This window comes from Thermobia domestica, chromosome 8 (assembly GCF_964235325.1).
Source record: "Thermobia domestica chromosome 8, izTheDome1.hap1.1, whole genome shotgun sequence".
NCBI lineage: Eukaryota > Metazoa > Arthropoda > Insecta > Zygentoma > Lepismatidae > Thermobia > Thermobia domestica.
In genome coordinates, this window is record NC_137461.1 from 152,396,188 (window position 1) to 152,419,056 (window position 22,869).

The 22,869-nt window shown below is 35.0% G+C and overlaps 1 protein-coding gene across 1 annotated transcript in view; it reads left to right on the forward strand.

The window, feature by feature from the left end:
• The window catches only part of LOC145693295 (alpha-tocopherol transfer protein-like), a 171,898-nt gene that overhangs the window by 25,558 nt on the left and 123,471 nt on the right, over nt 1-22,869 (forward strand). The window lies entirely within an intron of this gene.

A 22,869-nucleotide genomic window follows, 5' to 3' on the forward strand; every position in this document is an offset into this window, starting at 1 on the left:
TTTGCAAGTGATCACTAATGAAAGTGTCACTATTGATCTCAGCGACCGCAAAAACTGAGGATTTGTTACTGATATCGGTCATTTTGATTATTTTTACATCTTTCGGTATCCCCCTCCCCCGCTGACTCCCGGCCCGCATGCAATTGTAGCTTAATTTGCATATAATCGCTAATGGAATTGTCACATTGATTTCAGCAACTTCGAAAACTATGGATTTTACACTAATATCGGTCATTTTGGATTACTTTTTCTTTTCTCGGTATCCGTCCCCTCGGTGCCCCCCGGCCCGAATAGGGTAAATTTGGAAGTTAGAATGATCAGAGTTTCACCATTGATTTCAGCGACCGCGAAAACTTTGAATTCGACAGTAATATCGGCCATTTTCTACCACTTTTACATGTCCCTGTAAACGACCCCTGAGACCCCTGGTTCGAATTTAAAAAAAAAAGATTCGTCTTGGCCTGGGGCCTGGACCAAGGTACCAGTGACCAAAATTTGGTAGATCTCAGCCTAGACTCCAGGGCTGTCTCGTAAACGCCCCCCCTGAGACCTCCCTGGTTCAAAATTTGAAAAATACGCTACGTCTTGATCTGGGGCCTGACCCTGACCAAAATTTGATAACTCTCGGTCCACTCGTCTGGTCCCCAGACCGCACACAGACAGACAAACACACAAACTCTTTATTTTATTTATATTAGATTAGATGGATTCTTGCAAATTATGCCAGATTTTCATATTATCTTTCCGAACTAATTTTAAAGACCCACTCCTACTTATCTTTATATATATACAGTATATCTATATTTATATCTATCTATATCTATATATGTATATAACAAAGGCAGGAATTACCCCCTAAATAACGCTCCTGGAGGACCCCTTTCTCAAAAAATTTGCTTTGTTAACAACCTGGGGAAACACTTTGCATTGTGATTTATATTAGCAGTGACAGTAAAGTGGATTTTTCTGTTTCTACTGTGTATCATCGGCATCATTATATCAGAAGTATTCCGCCCAGGTCACTTACCACGGCTGAGAAACTGCCATGCTCCACGATCATCTATTAACCTTTCCATCTTCACATACGATTTTTCTGTTTTGATATCACCAATAGCCTAATTCTGTTTCTATATAGTCTAATTAATCCCCTCCCTCTCTTTCCTGGCACCATACCCTCTAGCACATCCCTCATGATACAGTTCCTTCTTAACCAATATCCCAACCAGTTTTTCTTCCTCTTCTTAATGAAATTTTCTCCTTCCATTTCTAACACCCTCTCATTCATTTTCCTCTCGACCCAGGTATTTCTCTCCATTTTTCTCCACGCTCATATTTCGAAAGCCTTCAATTGTTTCTCATCATTTTTGCATAATGTCCATGATTCGGCCTTATAAATACAGTAAAATACAGTACACGAAGCATTTTATGAGTCTTTTTTCAACTCTATTCAAGGTCCCACAAAATAGTATTTTCTTCATCCTGAAGGCTTCTTTCGCCATTTCTATCCTTGCTTTTATTTCACGTTCGCATATCATATCATCACTAATAATACTACTCAGATATCGAAAACTAGTCATTTGTTCGCTCCTACTTCTATATTTGACACCGATCGCTTCGTTTCAGTCACCATGGATTTTGTCTTTCTAACATTTATTTTCATCCCATATTCTTTAGAAGCCTTTCTCAAGTTTTCTACATCTTATTAATTCTCTTTTAAGATTCTGAAACAACAACTATATCAACCCAAAACCGTATACAACTCATCATTTCATCTCCTACCGAAATTCCATCTTCATTAGGTAGACTCGTTTTCGCTATCTCTTCTATATAGCTATTAAATAATGTCGGCGAAATACATAATCTCTGTTGAACTCAACTTCCAATTACACTGTCCGTCTACTGTGCATGCACCAGCGAATTTCCATGAAAGATCATGAATAATAATTGTGATAATTTATATAGTATTTGTGGACGAATACGTAATAGAACCTATAAGAATAACATATATCATTCCTCAAAGTAACGAATACGGTAAACATAAAAACATCAATAGATATATTACATCAGGGCGAAATAGGCATAAATTTCAGACAATTCGAAACAGATTTCAGTCGTTCTTACCGCTGGTCTAGTGGCTAGCATGTGTGCCTTTGGTGTACGGGGTCCCCGGTTCGATGCCCGGTGGGGAAATTTTAATTGACCTAAATGTTTTTGTATTCGTATTCCTGTCGTTCAAGCTTAAAGAAAATGATTGTAAAACGTGTATAACCGAGTAGAAAATAAAGACAACTTACCCAGATACGTTTAGTGAATCAGTTAACTTAAAGACGAGGAACAAAGTGTCTAAGGCATTTGTAAATTGAAAGGAACTCTTAAAGGTTAGTTCCAGTCCCACCAAAGTAACATTTTTCTTTTGCCTGTTCTCGAAGTTTCTCTTTGTATTTCTATCGGATTCGAATAAATAGAACTTCGAATAGAGACCACGTTGAATTCATTTATTGAGTAAGCCTGAAATTCTTATAAGATATGGCTATGATTTTATTATTATTATTATTATTATTATTATTATTATTATTATTATTATTATTATTATTATTATTATTATTATTATTATTATTATTATTATTATTATTATTAGTTAAAGTACGAAGTTTCAAATCAGGCGATGCAGTATTTACGTAAACTAAATGATAATTTATTTGATAATATTCACTAGCCCAATGTACATTTGCGAGGTTTTGCTTTGGGAAATGAAGTGTATACGACATTGAATAGTAAAAATATTACAATAAAAATATATTATTAAAAATATTGATTAAGTAATTGGAGTTAAACATGCTTTCCAGTAAGAATTACATATAGAGAGGATTTACTTTAAAGTGCGATGCAAACGAATATTCTAGTTTTAATCCGATTAGAAACCGATAAATTACAAAATACTATTTACTTCATTAGTTCTATAAATCTTTATGCTTATCGTATTATAATTCTCTTAAAAATTATGATTTTGTCATTTCAAAACGTAGAACGAGAAATAAGTGTAATATTCTACCTAGGTATTTGTTAAGGAAACCTTTGAAACAGTGATGATTTCAGGGCATGACCTGTGGGAGAATTTGAGACCCTGTCGACATAAATTCGTGACCATATCTTCGATCATGCTCAAAGTGGACAAATAATGTTCTATCAATTTCCTCTCATTCATATATTGACCATTACCCGGGGAGAATCTTCTGAAATCATCAATGCTTATAATTAGTTTTTCATTACAAATCAAAGGATAATAATGAAATATTGAACATAGCTAATGTTTTGTTTTGTGGTAGATTTCCAATTCATATAATGTTCCCTTCTAATCGAATTTCAGAGAAAAGTAGTTGCCAAAGATTTATTCAAAGAAATGTTTTCAGTCCTCTGATGAAAATAGGAAGACACTTTTAAGGGAAAAGAAAACGAAACGAATACTTCCTACAGGGTTTGAACACATAAACTTATGATTGATAGACTATTGACCCAAACTGCTCGACCAGTTCGTACGTCTTCACTGAGCTTCTTCAGACTTTTGTGCAAAATAGTTTCCTGCTCCACACTTTTTTGTTTATGTCGATACCACTATAAGTTTGTAGTGAATATTTGGGCGTTACAGGTCTTGCAATGCATAAAGGTCTTTTTCGTATAAACTACATTCAATTTTACGTCCTAATAACTTATTTGCAACAGGTTGAATCTGTGAAATTATTGGGGTTGGAGTGATCGTAAATGTTTTCATAGTTAGGAGCCTGGTGTTAAGGGCATCACTCTGGATAGTTCCTATGTAAAGGGTTCTCTCATGCTCAAAGCTGGATGAATGCGTTTGCATGATCACCTGAAGTCATCACAAAGAATATATTCTCAAATTTCCAGACATGAGAGATGGGTGGAGGAAATATTGACACCTGTAATTCCCTTAGCACATATAAGATAATCTGCTTAACCAAAAAAAAAAAAAAAAAGAAAAAAAGAAAGAAAAAGAAATTAAAACTAGAATTGGATATCATAAGAAAATTGACACAGTTGAACCACAAAAAAATATTTAGATAATTAATTTTAATCTTCTTTTACAGAAATCAATATCCTCCTCCCACGTGAGTTCATATTTTATAGTCGTCTTGCCCCTTTGAAGACTTCCCCTGGTTATGGCCTTTAGAACTCAATTTTCTCTGCCATCCCCTTACCAGAGCATCTTCTATCATCAGATAAAAATTTAAATGAAGACTGGGAAAGAGTGTTTACAGCCTCTCCTGGACCCGGCCAAGCGGCACATCTGAAAGAGAGATAAGCAAATATACAATGGTACTCACCTCTGCCTCCAGGAACATGGACATCTAAAAGATCACCACTCCAAGATAGACTTACGAATATCTATTTTATTGAACACTAAATCACGGACACTAACAAACACTATACATCTTTTATATACACAAAAACTTATCTTTGTAAGAAAATAACCGGGAATCGATCGATCATGTGTGCACTTTATATTAAGCCTTTTTTTTTTTAAAAAAAAAAAAAAAGAGAATTTCTATTTTCACTGTCATTGTCACTACACTTTCACTGTATGTAGTACTCTTCTCTTCTGGAATTAATCTTCGTCACTCCAGTGAGATGCTATTGCTTTCGATGTTTTTTTTTTTAATCTTCTGGACGATGTGATTTTCTATCCTCGAGATCTTTTATGTTACCACCTTCCATTTACTAGGTTAGCATGATGTTGTAGTTTTTTTTAGCGCATTTCTAGCGAAGTCCTTCCCGCCCTGAGTTTTTGTCGTCTTGTCTATCAAGAATTAATAACGCCGAACGAACACCAGATGAAACACAACAACAGGCTAGTAGTTACACTGTTCATTACACTTCACCTGATTCAAGTTTCATGTTAATTTATTGGTTGAATTTCACTATCGGTTATCAAACAAAATTAATTTTCTGAAAAGTAACGATAATCAATAGTAGTTGATAATTGTTATTATTTTTATAATTATTGTTTATAATAGTGAAACACTTTGTTGAGAGTTTTCGGCGTGTTAATCATAGCGTTAACTATACACTATCTGGACCGCACTTTATAATCAGAACTAAACACATCTTCCCACGAGAATGATTATGTACTTGAGGTGAACGGACCGGTGGTTAACTAAGAACTAACTGTTTACCCCTTGAGCTTCAGTATTTACTTCCGCTGGTTGTCTCTCGAAAGTCGTAGAGACTCTCTCTACCTTCATTGTTATTGGGGTTGTTGATCTTTTCCCCTTTGTGAGGTGCCACCCGCGTTGAGCCGGCGACATTTTGGCAAATTTGTAAATAATTCAAAATTTACATACTGTCACTCCATTTTCTGTATCTATACGTACACTTAGAGTTTATCCACACAACCCCTTTTATACCAAACCAAGTTTATGTCTTTTATACCAAACAATTATTACAATTTTATTAAATCACGATTTTATATCTTGTTTACCAGTCGTGGAGACCCGTTACGAATCTCTAAGCAGACGTTTTGTGTCTCTGGTGTTTAGTGCACTCTAGTGGCGGGTTCTAAAATTACCTCCTTGCATTCGGGAAATGGTGGACCTGTCTGCTTCTGTTTTTCCTTTTACATTTTTTTTAAATTGACTATGAAATATTTACATACAACAAATAATAATCACATATATAATAAAGTATATGAGTAATTTACTTATTTTTGTAGGTCCTTGGAGTTGTCATTTTTTTCGAGGTTAGGTGAACAAAAACAATCCCTCTCAGGAAGTAAGTCGTCTGCTTCTCCATCGCCCAGACATACCACTCGACACCCTCCAGGGGTGGCTGAGAAAAATCTTTTCGAGTGAATTGGAAGCATGCGGGAAACAAAATACGATGCAGGGTCGCGTAAAACATTTTTCTTAACTGGTATCGGAATTTCCAAGAACATTTTAATATTAAATATTACTTATTGATAATATACCCTTTAAATCTGGCACTCCTGACATAAATGCTATGTTTTCTTTCTTTTTTTCGGTCAGGCTCGCTTACCAGCCTAACGGGTTTCCTCAGAGGTGTGAAAATACAGGTCAGATTGGATTTTTCACAATTATTGTCACAAAAATTTAGCATTAAAGTGTGTACCCGCAAACAATAGAGTTGAGTTTGGATGTAACAATAGTTGCTGGTCAATACTTCTAACTTCATTTCATTTCTCTGATTTCTGTTCCTTATAGAATGTACGTTATAAACCTGCTTCTTTTTGGACATGCCCCTTACTTTAGGTTAGCAACTATGTTAGCTCAAAGGTTATTGAACTCTTGGCTTCTCGAATTTTCCTGTTATGTGATGCGAAATTTGAAGTTTTGTGAAGAGTGCTTCTTAGACAGATTTCTTTTTCTGTTATACGTTTAAACTCTAATATCATTTTGTATATAGATACTTCTATTTATACCTATTTATATCTGAATTAATCCTAATATAATTAAAATTATTACTTAATTTGGCTTTTAAATTAAATTAAATTATATATGTAAATTACTATATTTACATTTTGATATGCAAAACAGTTGGTAGGGCTGGCAGCTTACACTGGATATGCAAACCCGCTTAACATGGGGATTTACTATTGTGAAAATTGGTACAACAAACGTCAGGAAAGATGCAACTAAACTTACACCTAACTTTCAAACAACAACGGCAGTTGATAAACCTGTGGAGGTTTTTGCTATGCAGTTGACCCGGGAAGAGTTTTAATTTAAAATTAATCTCAATTGTTCTGACCATGCTATCCAATGACTGCCAAATATTAAAGATATAATAATTTGTTGTGTGTTTAGCGTATTATTTCACTACTTATTGGATATGACAAGAAAAAACACTGATTATACATGAGTAAGAAAATGGTTTAAAACATTAAAAATATCAAATCTTTAACAACTGAAGGAAATACATATGTAAAACATTGTATCAATTTGTTCATGCTACAATTTCACGTTATTTCACCACCTTTTCCGTTCTCCACAGGAGACTTGTCTTATCAAATGGAGTACAAATTGAAATTAAGATTAAAGCATGTTAAAATATATGGACCTTGCAGGAATCGAACCCGGTTGTCTGCGTTAAATTCCAATGCGGTAATTATTTACGTACGCTAGTAAGTTCCTTCATTTTATACAAAAACTTTTCGTTACGGAGGCGGTCAGTTTACTATAAACCTTCAAAAATATATAAGTAACAACTTCAATTATTTTTGTCACTCAGAAAACTGTGGGGGAGGAGAGGCTAGGCACCACGGCCTTGGGCTAGACCATCCTCTGGTTAACTAGTTGAACTCTTTTCATATAAGTCCCTATGAGCCACTAAGGCCTTATGAAGAGGTAATCATAAGTTGAGTTAATTATCTTTCTTCATCAAATTTAGTGTTTAGGTATTTGTTATTGCGATTCTATTATTGCTTTATTATTACACAGGCACATACACAAAATAAATAAATAAATAAATAAATAAATAAGTAAAATAAAAGTTCTGTGCACAGGACCCTGAGTATGGATTCGATTATGTTGTTATACAAAATCCAATTTCGAAACCCCAGGAAGATCAATCATGCCATTCTTTTGTTATGGGCAAAAAAGTTTAGTGATTTTGGATAGGGAGGATACATGTAACATAGCTATACAAAAAACAAACGTTCTGTGCTTCGAATCCCAGGGTATGGATTCGATGTATTTTGTTATACAGAATCCAAATTTCAAAACCCCAGGAGTAACTAATTATAATCTTCCAACCGCAGCAAAATCATTGGAAAAAGCTTTATTCTTTTTAACTAATAGAATAGTTCTTTTGTTTCTTCTTATATATTTTGAGGTGATAGAATCGTAACTTTTGTTGAATTGAAGGAAGAAATTCTTACGTTGTTCCCCTTTATTACCATGTATAATACCGATGTCCGCTCAAGAAAGATGTTTAATTGTAATTAAATCTATAGTACTGTTCCTTTTTGCCCTTTAAAGTCACCTCTTACATAAAAAGGGTTTTGGAAAGGGACATTTAATTCCAGTTAATTAATAAGTAAATCAACCTTACACAGTAACAAATATGTCAGAATAGGTTGTGTAGAAAACCAAAACAAAAAGATGTTGATTATATGAAGTTAGGATTTGGATCATGTTGTTTAGAAAGTATTGAGCACTTGGAAGTCATTTACTACTATTTAAAAGTGACATTATAAAACCACATTTGCACTATTTTATTCGATGATGTTCTGGCATAGTTCAGAGAACACTATAACACCGTCACTATAGAACTTCCGGTCTTTCTAAAAGAAAGTTGAAACACGTCGTTTTTACCGACTTCATTTCAAACAAACTTAACACCATTCAAGTGATTCTACAAAAACCGATACAAATTAAGCATTTAAATTTTCCCGCCAAGCTCTTACACATGGAACGGCTAGTTAAACATGTGCACCTTGGCATTATTAGTGTTATAAACACCCATTTTGTAGACCAGTTCCAGCTTCTTCTATTGAACTATTAGCTACTCTTGCGCTAGTCGTCAACAGTCCCGGTTCGAGTGTATCGTTTAGTTCGGAGGCAAAAGCTCGTGATATACAGGACCTTTCCAATCCCACCAAACGCACAGCATTACCTGCCAGGGTGTCAGTGTACGCTTTGCCAGACACTGTGAAGCTTCTATCTAGTTCAATCTTAGCTAGGTTATCATCTCCTTAGCTAAAATATATCAACTTGGGATCAACAGCTTCAGAAATGGCTAAGAGTTCGTTCCGTTTCAGAAGAGATCAGCATACAGAAATTCGATCGAGTAGATATTGTTTCAATAGATCATGTGGTACCCAAACGACGAGCCTTTTTGCAATGATTCTGCATAATGAAAATAATTTATTACTGTTTGGTACTAGATGTTTAGGTCATTGGAGAGCTCATGATTGCCTACGTGCCAGTCTTGCTGGATGTTTCCAAGAATATTATACATTTTTTCTGTGATTGGTCACTCACGCAAGGAGAATTTTGGAAATCGTAATTTCCAGAACGAAAGGGACTTACCCATTTTTATCTGTTGTGCTTTTTGCTTACGTATTTTCTAACGAAAGGGACAACTTTCTCCACCCGCCTGCGCAACATTCATGTCTTTATCGAAATGAAATTGTAAAATATAGTGGAGGTTTACGAATAGTTCATAATTTTCACTGTCCATCTTACCCCTGATTCTAAGAATTCCAACTCTTTTTCATATCTACTAATCTTAATCGTCAGTTATCAAGTGGCGATAGGCGTGACCGCTACGAATCATACCCTAAAACTAGATTCACTAATGCTGTCTCATGATCAATATTTTTAAAGTACTTGATTTTCTACTGGTCAGTGTTGTAGATACTTGAGTTATAAAATTAAAGTATCGCAAATGGACGGTTCCTTTTTAGCACACAGATATTATTATTTATACTATGTCAATTTACCAATATCTACTATAAACGTCATAGCTTAATAAATACAAATTTAAATTATATGCTATTGTAAAAAGGGACCTGAGTTACACTTTAAGTGGTACTAATGTAGGTGACTTTATATCAGTGAATTCCCTGTAAAACTAGTATATTACTTTTTTGGTATGGTCGAATATCTTTCAACTGTGCTTTCAATATTGAAGCTATGTTGAAACATACAAAATTCCAAAACAAATCATTGTGAGACTACCAAGAATGCGTCAACTGCAGATTTGTAAAATAATTGCTTAAAAGTTCAAACGAACAATGGATTAATCCGAGAAACTTTCCAAAACGTTTAGTAAATCCTTAATATTAGTTTTCAACTTCATACAAACCATTGAACTCTTTGTCCAAGAAGATGGAGGAACAATGGAATAAGAATATATTTTCTATTTACGCTCGAGCTTCATGAGTAGCAGTACAAAAGTTTTGTTCAGTTCGACCAGTCTCGTTTCTTCCCTTTCTTACTGCAACTTTGTTGTTCTGTCGTGTTTACAAAAAGCCCACCGCTACGTCATACATCGACTAGACGGACATGACTAGTCCAGGTTTCAAAACTTATGTGGGCAACACCTTCCACTGGTACCTGTACTTCCCTGGCATGTCGAAAGTATTCAACTTTGACCAACTTGCTAAGCCTTGGAGCCGCACTGGAACGACGATAGAAGGACAAAATGTTCTACTAATACTAGAAATCAAAGTCGGGTCATCCAGTGAGCATGCAGACATCTTAGTGAGTATGCTTTTGTCAGTAGCGTAGCGTGGTATTCCGAAATGGGGATGCCAAAGTTAGTCACTTGTCTGATATAATACAATACAATACAATGCATGTTCAATGTGTATTTTCCTTAAAGGAGCAGTTCGACTTAGAACTGCATTTTTTACAATTTATTTCCATTTGTAGAGTTGAAAATTCTAAAAGGAATGGTGTTTGTTTGATCGCGATACGTTCAGTCATTAGCGAGTAACAGAGGAAGAAAGATTTTGTGATGAAGTCATAGGTGGGCAAAGAGCGAGAGCAGGCTTACAATACATACTACACAGTGCCAAGCATTTCGCTTGTGAGAGGTGCAGTGGCACGTTCTAAGTGCGGTTTCCTTTTCCAGAACTGGTTGCAAAGACTTACAAATATCATCTGCATGTAGAAAATGATATCTGATGGTGGACTGTACAAACATTTTTATAATATTATAAAACGTATCCTATAAAGCATGAGTTCAGCGTTTCAAAAAAAAATCGAAACCAATATGTAAATAGATGGCGAACGAGATTGTTGCAACACCTAAGTACCTTTTCTTTGATCATTCTTCCGATTCCCAAACATAAGTATGTTCATTTTCCCGTTTTGTTGCAATTTTTAACGCTGACCCTATAATTTTGTGCTTCAAGGTATGTACAGGAGCGCAACATATGAGGCAAAAATGAAATAACATCTGTAAAGTTTGCCAGAATACGAAAAACATTTCACCGGTTAAATTTCTTTTATTCTTATAGCTGTCCGCGGAACAACTCTCATCACCCGTTTCATCATCATTGTCACACGATGAACCAATGTCTTGAGGAACAGTCATCGTCACTGATTCCTTCTACAAGCCTTATATTTCACTGCCTAATTCACATTGTATAGCTTATTTTTAAAGCAGTATCTTCAGAATTATGAGTGACATCGTCTCTGTTACCCTCTAATATCTCGTCTTGACTACAACCGTCAATTGCATCTTGTACGATATTTGTACGTTGGTAACTGGACATAGATCGGTGTTTGTTCCATGCCTCGGATTTTAAACCTTTCAATAATATACTTGGAACAGCATTCTTTCTCAGTTTGCGTGTAAATAATTCTCCTGTCATTAGCCAGAAGTGGATCTAGACTGTAAAAACTCAGGGCGGGGGAAGTCAGAACCCAGACTATGATATGTATATCATGTTTCCTAAAAACTTTAAAAAATATCTAAATAATAGCTTAAATCAATTTTGTCACTCCAAAACTGGGGGGCCTAGGCCCCCGGCCCCCGCCACTGGCATTAACTTTTCTTTTAGTAAACTTGACTTCTCGAAGGCAGGCTCTTCAAGATGTTTGGAACACGAGTGATTTTCTTTGGTATATTTTTTCCCATTGATTTTCTTGAGCCATAATTTATATCGTTCTGGTGATTTCTCATGACTTAGAAACGTAAGAAGAGATACTTTACGTCCTCAGCTTCAATTGCACAAGAATTCCAACAGAAAACACAGCAGGTGTTATGCATTTCTACTTCACTTCACAGACACAACACGCGCTGTACTAACACGTGTTTTCTACTTCACACTAGTGTTTCTTTCAGAAAAAAATCCGGGGGGGCAAAGGGACACTTAGTTTACGGAGAGGCACATTATTTTTACACAGTACTATTATATTTATTACATTATAGACGTATTATTTTGGTCTCCTCCGGGGGAATCTCTCAGAGCTCCGGGAGACAGTGCCACCATAAAAACATGTCTGGAAGAAACACTGTTACGCCCAACAAACGTAATTACTGCTCTCTCTCTACTTTTTTTTTATACCAATGCTATAGGAAAAACAACTAACTAAAACGTCGCTCAAGAATTCAACACAGAGCCAGACTGCTAACAAATCCAAAACACAATCTATTAAATCCAATGCACTATTAAAGGTTTATCAACTGCGTACAAGGGAGTGGTTGTTGACTCACATTGAGTTTCTCGCGTATCCCACCAATGACGTCAGCATTTACGATTCATCAGAAACAAATGCCTATAGAAGCTGAACGAGACGGCCTATCAAGATATAAAAAAATACGGGTCTCTTATTTTTTGTTACTCTTTCTATTGCACCAAACTTGTTTTTAACTCGAACTGCTCCTTTAACAAGTGAAAGATTCACTATGCAGCAAATGTTGTTTCGATGACTCATGTTTTAGAGCTTTCTTCATGAACTTACCCAAATCAGAAATTACCGTTTGAACACCACTCCGACTCCTTTGCTCCAAACATAATGCAGACGAAACATAACATTTTATTCCCTACAGAACACCCAGAAAACCAAGAAAGCCTATCATCATACCACGAAGACTGAAATATTTGCGACTGATTGCTAGTTGTCGTTTTTATGGGAAGCTTTGGGGTAGGTCGTATCCCTTTCAGAGAGAGCGTTGCTCGTAAGTCAACCGAGATATGGTAGTTGTTAACAAAAAAATAAATTAAAATTGTGTCTGGTACTGTTATCGTAGTCATCATTTGCTAAAAGTTAGTAAGGTACTATATCTTGTAGCAGCCGAACACTTTCCACAGCTTTGTCTCTTAGTTATAAATGTAATTTTCTTCATACTACAGTAAAAAAATAAAACAAATATTCATTTCAAATCACAACGCAAATATATATATATATATATATATATATATATATATATATATATATATATATATATATATATATATATATTAACAATCTCCAAGCGTTGTGCCTAATTTGCATGGGGATGACGTTATTATTGACGCTTGGAGATCGCTACTACTCACCATCTGAAATGAGTAGGCTAGAAGTGGGAGCAGAGAAAAACCACACAAATTGAGCTTTCATTTAAATAACTGTATTATTCAAAATATCAATTGTGAATGTATGTTAGTGTTGAGTGAGTATAACACGTCAGATCACATATCGACAGCATCAAAGAATTCCGTCACGAATAATTCGTACATAGCTGAGATACACATACCTTGCTGATTGATGACTGCCTGGACTGGATGTTGATGTTTCTACGATACAGGATCTCTCTTACTGCAGATAGTCGGCGAACTGTAGAGTCCGACTATAACCCAACCATACTCCAAGTTAATGGTTGAAATAGAAATAATAGATCTTCCTAGATCTATTCCGCTGAATTGGATTTGCAGCTGACTACTCAACTGCGACGAGCTCTCAAGTGGTTCTCTCTAACGATCCTCCACTTCTGATCCTAATCCTCTCTGACCAGAGGTTTTTATTCTCCTTTCCAGACATTCTGGAATTCCCTTCGTTGATCTTTTGTCTATCTCAGCTATTGGTAAAACATTGGTTTCACCCGAATTACATCGTGACCAAATTCCCAGACCAACTATTTTCTGCAAGTCTGACGGTTATGCCACAGTCAAAGTGTGTCACTGTTACGTACAGTTTCACATTGATGACATTTCATTATTTTTAAACACAACATTGCAAATCATAATAAACATGTAAACTGACGACTTAGCGTCTAGCCATAACACAACAATTACATTTAACGCATTTACAAATTATTGACATACGTCAACAAATAAACACAAGCACGTGTTTATACTACATAACAACATTTCATTACTATAATTCAGTATTTAATACAACTTTGAATGACTGTGATTTTCTATCACCAAAATAATATGACCCAAAACCATATATCTCTACAATATATATATATATATATATATATATATATATATATATATATATATATATATATATATATATACCGACAATTTTTCTTGACCACCAACCATCAATATTGCTAAACAAAAGCATAAATCTAGTACAGAACGATTACACAACACAAATAGAAGATTAACAGGATGAGTCTGCTCATTAAGGCCCGCAACCAGTCTTAAGTTTAGGAGAGAGGCACAAATATGCTAGGGGGTCCAATCGTCACGATCTCTTTTATCAATAACTACTCTTAATAATTAGGAGGCCAAAACATTTAGGGACCCAGGCTCCCGTAATTGCACGCCTAGTGGGGCATACAGTAGCAAATGCGTAGATTACGTTAGACACCAATAAGCAATTGTCTCAGCTCCTTTTCTGCCACTAGCATTGTGACGAGAAAAACCGGCTCCGCTTTTGTATAAATATTGTTTTCAGTATAATTCCCTTTATTTCTTTCTCGTGGGCAGCTTCTTTCTCCGCATACCATACTTCAATCTCGTTTTTTTTAAAAAAAAAAAAAAAATGACACCCCTAGAAATTTGTCGTCTTGTGTCCGGACCTCAGGTGCCAGTTCGTGAATATGGGCCTGAGTGTTTATATCATTTGAAGATACAAATAGAAAGCACTTAAAGCAACTCTGGGGGCCTATTTCTGTGTATCTACTTCATTGTCAGATATCCAGATACAGAAGAGCACAAGTAAACTTTGTGAAGGGTAGAGGGTGGCCTACCGGATCGGTGACCGTGATTCTACAGAATGCATTATAGTTATGCTTGTGTATGTGAGTTCTCTCAAAGAGTATCATGATATGTATTTATGATGTAAATTATTAGTTTGCCTTTAATTACTATTACAATTACGATGCATTTAATTACGATTAAAGCATAACTATTTTTATACTATCACTTACATAAGCGACATGCTTCATAATGGCGTTGAACTAACTATTTATGTTTTGTTCTATTTCCTTGACAGCGCTCGTACGTTCTATACAGAAACCACAGCTTAGTTCAAAAGATATAGAGTTGGCAGTACTTGAGCATACGCCAGCTTATATCTAAAGCAAATGTTGGGTTGCAAAGGGATGGCGGTGAGTAGTTGGGCATGCGCATTCGACAGAAAGCAGACGAAAACACCGATGCTTGCAGTATGCCTGGATGCCCGAGGAACATAGCATACAAAAAGAGGAAAGACAGAAAATGTGCATCTGAGTGATGCGCATGCGTAGGTTCCGCTTGCCAAAGTAAAGCGAGAGAGGGCATCCACAAGATTGCAGTGGAAATAATTGTGATAATTATAAGCAAACAATTTATAAATATAATGAAATACGTACTTTTTCTTATTAACAGGGGATGCCGGGCATACAGGCGTTCCCTTATGCTACGTCGCTGGCTTTTGTACATCTTTCTATAAGGCAAAACGTGTATTTTCTTGGAATAAATGAATTACTGCTATTCACTGAAATGGCAGCTGGTGAACTTTAAGGTAATATAAACGTGAAATTTAAATAAAGCACTAGTTTAATAAAATCACATTATTGAGGCGGCGGTTGATTCTCGAATTCCACTTTAGAATCCACGATAGCTCATATCATAAATCTTATCTTTATTCTGAAGTCCAAATAATACGGGACATTGATGAACAATCCGTGATTGCAGTGTGTGATTAGCAAAACTTGTCACATATTTTAGAGAACATTAAATAGCATAACCTTCTATGTTACACGGTTTCAGTTCTTATTTTATAAAATATGAAAAGTAAGAGAACGGATGGAACCTTGTTTGATTTTTGGTTTGGTAGTGTAACACTGCCGTTACACCATTCTAACTCAAATGAGTTGACTTTTTACTTTTTACCACATTTTCACGATTTCTCGCCATTTCGTTTTGAGCCTTTCTTCTGCTTGTTTCTATATTTTCGTACATCACCTCAGGGTTGCTCGTTAGGCAAGCGTTCAGACTGTCTCGTTTCGAAACGGTGTAAAATTCCGGTTTATTTCGGAAAGTATACCTTTTTCTATTGGACAGGTCATGACTGATGTCATATCTCTTCATGATACCTGTCTCGTGTCGTCTTGTGGTTGACCCTAATAATTATCTTCTGTATGTGCTGAAGTCTTATCCTCATATAAGCTTTGGGTCTCCTATAGCCTATCGCGAATGGAGAGGGTGAAACATTTAATTTTTCAGGTGTATATTTAATACCCAATAAATTGCATTCAATGTTCAGATATTCCCTCACTACTTCCAATCTTATGTACTCGACAACTAAGTTCTTCTTTTAAAACCTATTATTTTACTGTCTCAGTTATTGTAAATATATGTTTAGTTGTATTAACTGTTTTTTTTTTTAATTTGCTAAGTATAAAGAAACATTCAAAGTTAACATCAAATGAATTATTTATTGCAAAGTTTTGACATCGTAAATTAAATCTCATAGAACAAAACTGTCTTGTAGAAAGCCTGTCTTTTGTGTTCTATTTAGTTTTAATAATTTGAGTCTCTTTTCTAGTGACGAAGTTAATCTCCTGCACTCAGTTTACGCAATTACGGGAAGAGAGAAGGATTCCCAAAATTGATCTTAATTTTTTGCTTTTATTGTTCTTTCAATCAGAAGCGAATTACAAATACCAGAAATATTTTGTAATTTTTCCCAAATCTAGAATGTTTGAAACTTAGGGTTTAAGAGACAAGTATGAGAGATAGAGCGTGTTAGTAAAGTTGAAGAAAATTTTCCTCAATTTGTATACTTCCATTTAATTTGGGAACCGTTTTGGTCATACCAGTCTCGATTATATAGGTTTATACATTCTTACCCCGCTCTTATTAATGACATTTCACCATTGGGTAATGGCTAAGGACAGGAGTTTTTCGTAATTTGAAATTAAATATTTCGCATTTGAAATTTAAAATGTCGTATTTTGTCATATTTTGAGATATAAAATTTCTCATTTTGTCGCTAATTAAATAATTTTACAAGCTCTAATACAAACTCTAATATAATTTATACAAATTCGAATGTAGGCCCAATATAAGTAATAAACAATAATAATACTTAGGACAATGAAGCTATTCTTCATGCAGTTACTAACAACAAATTACTCCTTTCTTCTTTTACAAGTCCAAAAACTTAAAAAAACACTAGCACAGTATCTTCACAATTGCCATCACAAAACACCATACATTGTATTAGCTATACACCAAAAACACATACGGTACACATGCAAAAAAGGAAAAACATACATACAATACATTAGCGCAGTATCTACTTGCATATGTGATTTATGCTGTTTTGTCACGACGCTGAACGTTCCACACAGGCCCGTATCCATGGGGGATCTAGGCGGGCCATCTTCCCTAAATTCTTATTCGCCTGTCTAAAATTCTCACGGTAGGCTTGCAAATGAACTATAATATAGTTGGATTCGAGTCCCAACTTCTACCGGACACTACCTACGTTTTAAGGCTGACCACGGGCCTGATTCCACATCCCACAACTACCAGCTATGAAGTTGAAACGGAAGTTAGAAGCAATCAGCGTTGCCAATTACAAAAAGAAAACGTTGCTTGGAAAATTGTACTTTTTACTTCTGTATTTTAACAACTGAAATTGACGTTTTAAAAAATTGCAATTTGTCGCGTATTGCGACATATTTCGCTCAAAATGTCAGTTATCGCATTTTGTCGCGACTTCAGAATACCGATTTCGTTGCTCAATCTGACATAGTTCGTTGAAACACCAAGCCTCGGCTTTTTCGGAAAACTTTCGCGATTTCGCATTGTTAAGTTATTTTCTTGGTTACACTTTAATTTCTAGTTGTCTACGCAATTTAGATAGTACTTTGTACCTTCATGTGCAATGTGAAATATTTTGGCAGTTTTTGAAGTTATTGGAGGAACGAACTGTGGGGAGTAGTGAGTTTTTCCGCAACATGAAGTAATGTTTTCGTATGTCTGTGGAGCTGGGTTTGAATTTTCTCCTAATTATAAAAGAATGAAGTAAAATTTTAAAAAATGTAAGTAAAATATTTTCAACTTTTAGTTTCGCAAGAAATGTGGTAACTGTATGCAGGGGTGTAGCCAGCAGGTTTGTGTAGGGGGGGCCCGTCGTTTTTGTGGGGGGGCCAGCTACAATGTACAAAGCCAAAAAAAAAGTGTTGCTGCTAGTGTTTTTGAGGCCTGAAAGAAAGGAAAATTTTGGTTTTCTTCTGGAAAACTAAAACCACTATTTTAGCCTCTTCTTCTTCTTCTTCTTCTTCTTCTTATTATTATTATTATTATTATTATTATTATTATTATTATTATTATTATTATTATTATTATTATTATTATTATTATTATTATTATCCATAAAATATATTCAAAATAGTTTTTATTATGCTTAATCAAGAACTACTGCCCGGGACCAAACGCTGTACTTTTGTGCATAACTATAAAGGTAACCAAGAAAGTTCTGTCCTTTTCGTGGAGGTCTGTGTTCAATTGGACCTCACACCCTGAGTTGAATGCGAGTGGAGATAAGGCGGACGTCAGTTGTTGGTGTGGGTATATCCAACATACTACCTGGTTGTAGCAATTCAGACACACCGTGAACTTGCGTAAAGACAGAGGGAACATGGGACATCCACAGAGCGTCATAAGAGCATGTATGCTGAACGAGTTCAAATGTAGGTCAAACGCCGCTGTAGCGGGACAGAAGATATGCCAGGCCTTTGGTGAGGGTGTCGTGACGACGCGGACATTGCAGCGATGGTTTAACAAGTTTAAGGACGATGACGAAACATCCGAAAACACCACGTGCCAGAAGACCAACACATGTACAAAGAGGAACTGGGACTACAAATCAGTGTGTGGAGAAACCATTCGGCAGCACATCCATCAACTTGTGAAACACTACAATTTGGGTCAATGGGTTCACATATTTTGACTCCGGGCCAGAAGGCAATGCAGCAGTCGCCTGTGTTTATTTACTGTTTTGGAGCCATTTCTGGATAGGGTGTTGATATGTGATAAAAAGTGTATCCTATACGAAGCTCCACGGCGCCGTCATCATTGGTTAGTATCCCATGAACCGATTTCAAAACAGCCGAAACCAGCACTGTTCCAGAAGAAGGTCCTTTTGTGTGTTTGGTGCATCGTGCATCGGGAACTGCTACCAGCTGGTCAGAGTATCAATACAACAGTGTAGTGTCAGCAGTTGAGCTATGCACAACAAAAACTCAAAACTCTGGAGCCATCGCTTCTGAATTGCAAATGGGTCCTCGTTTACGGGACAACGCTAAGTCCCACGTGGCTAAGATGACTCAGGACAGCATTTTCCGCCTTGGATGGGAAACAATATTGCAACCACTATATTCCCCGGGTATTGCACCGTCCGATTATCACCTGCTCCATTCTTTGAACAATCACCTTAGAGGACGCCAGTTCAAATCCCTAGTAAAAGTCCAAAATGCACCTGATACTTTCTTCGTTTCACGGCCCACGAAGTTTTACCGCGATGGATTCCATGGCCTTCCAGAACGTTTTCAGAAGGTCGTCGATGCTGATGGGGACTATCTTTGATCTTCCAGTTAGGTAACATATCAATGTTCGAAGGTGGTGGTGAAAAAGCAACAAAACTTTCCTTGGTTACCTTTATATTATTAAATTTAAGACCTTGTATACAGAACCTATCTACACAAGATTGATTTTCTTTGAAATTTCACTTAATTTCTTTACGGTTTCCTGACAAAAATATTTATTATTTGTGACTAAAAAAAATAATAATTTTATTACACTGAGTAGAAATAAAAGAGAGAGCGAATGAAATCCAAATTGAATAACATTGTTTCTCACCAAATTTTCCATCCTCTATGTCTTTTAAAACATTTGTTAAAGCATATAAAAATATACTGTACTTACAAATCAGTTTAGTACCTTTGTTTTATACCTGTATTTATAGTACCTTGTTAAAACGTTTGTTTTAAAACTGTCAAAGATAAATTGCAGTAGATTGTGTAATCTGCTGTCACAAAAAAGTATCCTATTTTCCGATCGGTATAAGAAAGAGATACTATACTATTTTTCGATCGGTATGAAAAAAAACATTTCTCCTTACTATTTTACCATAAATTATTAATTGTCAATAAACTTTGTAACTTTTAAATGAATGAAGCGAGATAATTTTACTATGATGTTTTAAAGGCTGGTCATTTGGGGGGGCCAGGAAACCATTTGGGGGGGCCCGGCCCCGATGGGCCCCCCCTTGGCTACACCCCTGACTGTATGTAACTACTACCAGCCTCCTACCAGAACTACAACCAGAAGCTCGGTCGCTCTCTGAATCGTTAATAAAGATTGTTAAGTAGTTGTTTTGTAATCACATACATATTAATAAATTCTAATTCTAATACATTCCTCCTTATTCTTTTTTCGTCAAGGTGGAAAACGCTCCACCTCATATCATACTTCAAATTCAATTTTCAGTATCATCTAACTATTATTACGACTCAATCTACATAAAGAGAAAGACATCCTAAAACGGACAATGTTCAAATCATAAGTTCCTTTGTCTCGACTTAATGAGTTTACTCTATATTTTAAAGTACATAGTCTGTAGAACTGTACGCCTGGAAGTTATTAATGAAATTTAGCAACAAGAGTCTGAATGTTATGGTTCTGTAGCCTTTATACCACATCCACACACACGAACATTATTGAAATATTCAAAATATCTTCCATATTTCAAAACTGAAGAACTTTTCGGCAATTTAAAATGTTAATGAATTGTCTTGCACAACTACCTACAACAGTAACTCTGTGGTAAAGTTTTAACCTCTGGGTATAGACGGTTCCTGATTGAAGTCAAGTCCCTGGTAGACTTTTTCATTTTAAATATCTTGTGCTGTATTCACATTTCCAATATACACTCGCCTAATTCTGTCAGTTTATTTCACACAGACTGTCTGAAAAAAGATCAATATGACCGCAGTAAGACTTAAAGGGAGTACATAAACACTGTTAGAACAATTTAGTTGACACAAATTGATTAACATTTATTATTCTTGTCTAATTTCCGTATGTTATTTTCTGAGACTATTTGAAGATATACTCATAATGTATTGAACATAGTTATTTTTTGTGCTATAAATGCTGAAAATGGCTTAGTAAGATGAATGGCTTTGCTGGACTCATCATTACAGAGGTTTATGAAGAAGAATGTTTCATTTTATTATCATTATTATCTTTAGATATATTATCATTATTTTCTTTATGACGAAGAATGTTTAATTTTATTATCATTATTTTCTTTAGATATATTATCATTATTTTCTTTGGATATATTATCATTATTTTCTTTATAAACTTATGAATATGAACCATATGAAGGAAGTTGAGTTGGAACACTTGACATGTATTCTGCAGTGACAATATCGGTGATATCATTATAATAATAATTGATTCGATGATTGCAGGAAGGACTTGAGTCCACTTTTTGTTGTTTTCGTATATCAAGACATATATTTAAATTCGGTACTGCAAACTTTCCTTGTGCTCAGCTTATAGTCAATGTTGCGTTTAGAACGTTGTAACACCTTAAATATTTCTGTCTATTTCCTGTTCTTTCTATACATAAAGTTGTGTATACTCCCAGAGAATCAGAACAGCTCATAAAACAAATTTCATAAAAATGTCACTCGGGTCCTTTCTTCCATCATTGATTCAATTATTTATATGCCTATATATAACTAAAGTACATGTAATTGTAATAACGCTTAATTGTGTTCTGAATCCATTTCGCTCACATTATTCATGCGAACGACGTGATCCGCCACTTTAATAACTCGGCTTCATTATAGGTATATACATTTGTTGACCTGTATGAAGTTCAGCGTTATTTAATTCAGTCTTCCCCAACCTATTGGCCGCAACTCCAAGAGGTGTATCTGAAAAATGTGATTTAAACACGTATTTTATACCATTCAGAAGGCATATTAGTTTAAACTTTATACGATAAACTTTATTTTTACCGTGTATTGTTTAATCATAGGTTATTATGAGACAGACTGTGCCAATCAAAGCCAGTACCAATGCTTAATTAATTATATATATTATAATATATATATATATATATATATATATATATATATATATATATATATATATATATATATATATATATATATATATATATATATAAACTTAGTCTTATGCTATTACTATATATAAAATCAAACGAACTTTTTGTGATGTCATGGGCAGTTTGGTAAACAACAGCTATGGTCAATAAAAAGGTTGGGAACCATTGGTTTGACTTTCTAAGTTTATACGTTTGTTCTATCTTTTTTCAAATATTTATTTCCAGATTGTTTCTTCTACAACAGCTCAGATATCTATTATGTCTATTTATTGGTGATCAGCTCTCACATTCACAGAATACAATAAACTGAAATATGGTTTTGCAAATTGTTATTTGTATTTTGATTGGTGTTTTGATAACGATGAAATGCTTTGAAATAAGTTGTAAGTGTAGATGCAAGAGTTTGAAAAAAAATCTTTTTTAAAAAACACCTGAGACTTTTCTGCCTGGAAATTTTGGCCTTTTAAACTATTTCAAGTCTAATGAAGAAATAATGGTACGTTCCAAATTGATTTTCTGATTATAATACGAGAAACGGTTAATTATTGCATTATGATAACAGAATTGTAAGAAGAAAATCGAAACTTGTCGTTCGATTGGACAGAAAAACTTAAATCGGTGGATACACTCTAATTCCAATCAATTGATTTTAGAGCTATTAGCTTTCAACGACAAAATGTTTTACTAAGCAGTTTAATATTGTTAACAATAACTGTTCTGAAAATGTAGCAGAAATCGTGGAACAAACTTATAATTTAAAATTTATGAATAGACTAAAAGTTCATGATAACTATATATAATATTTATT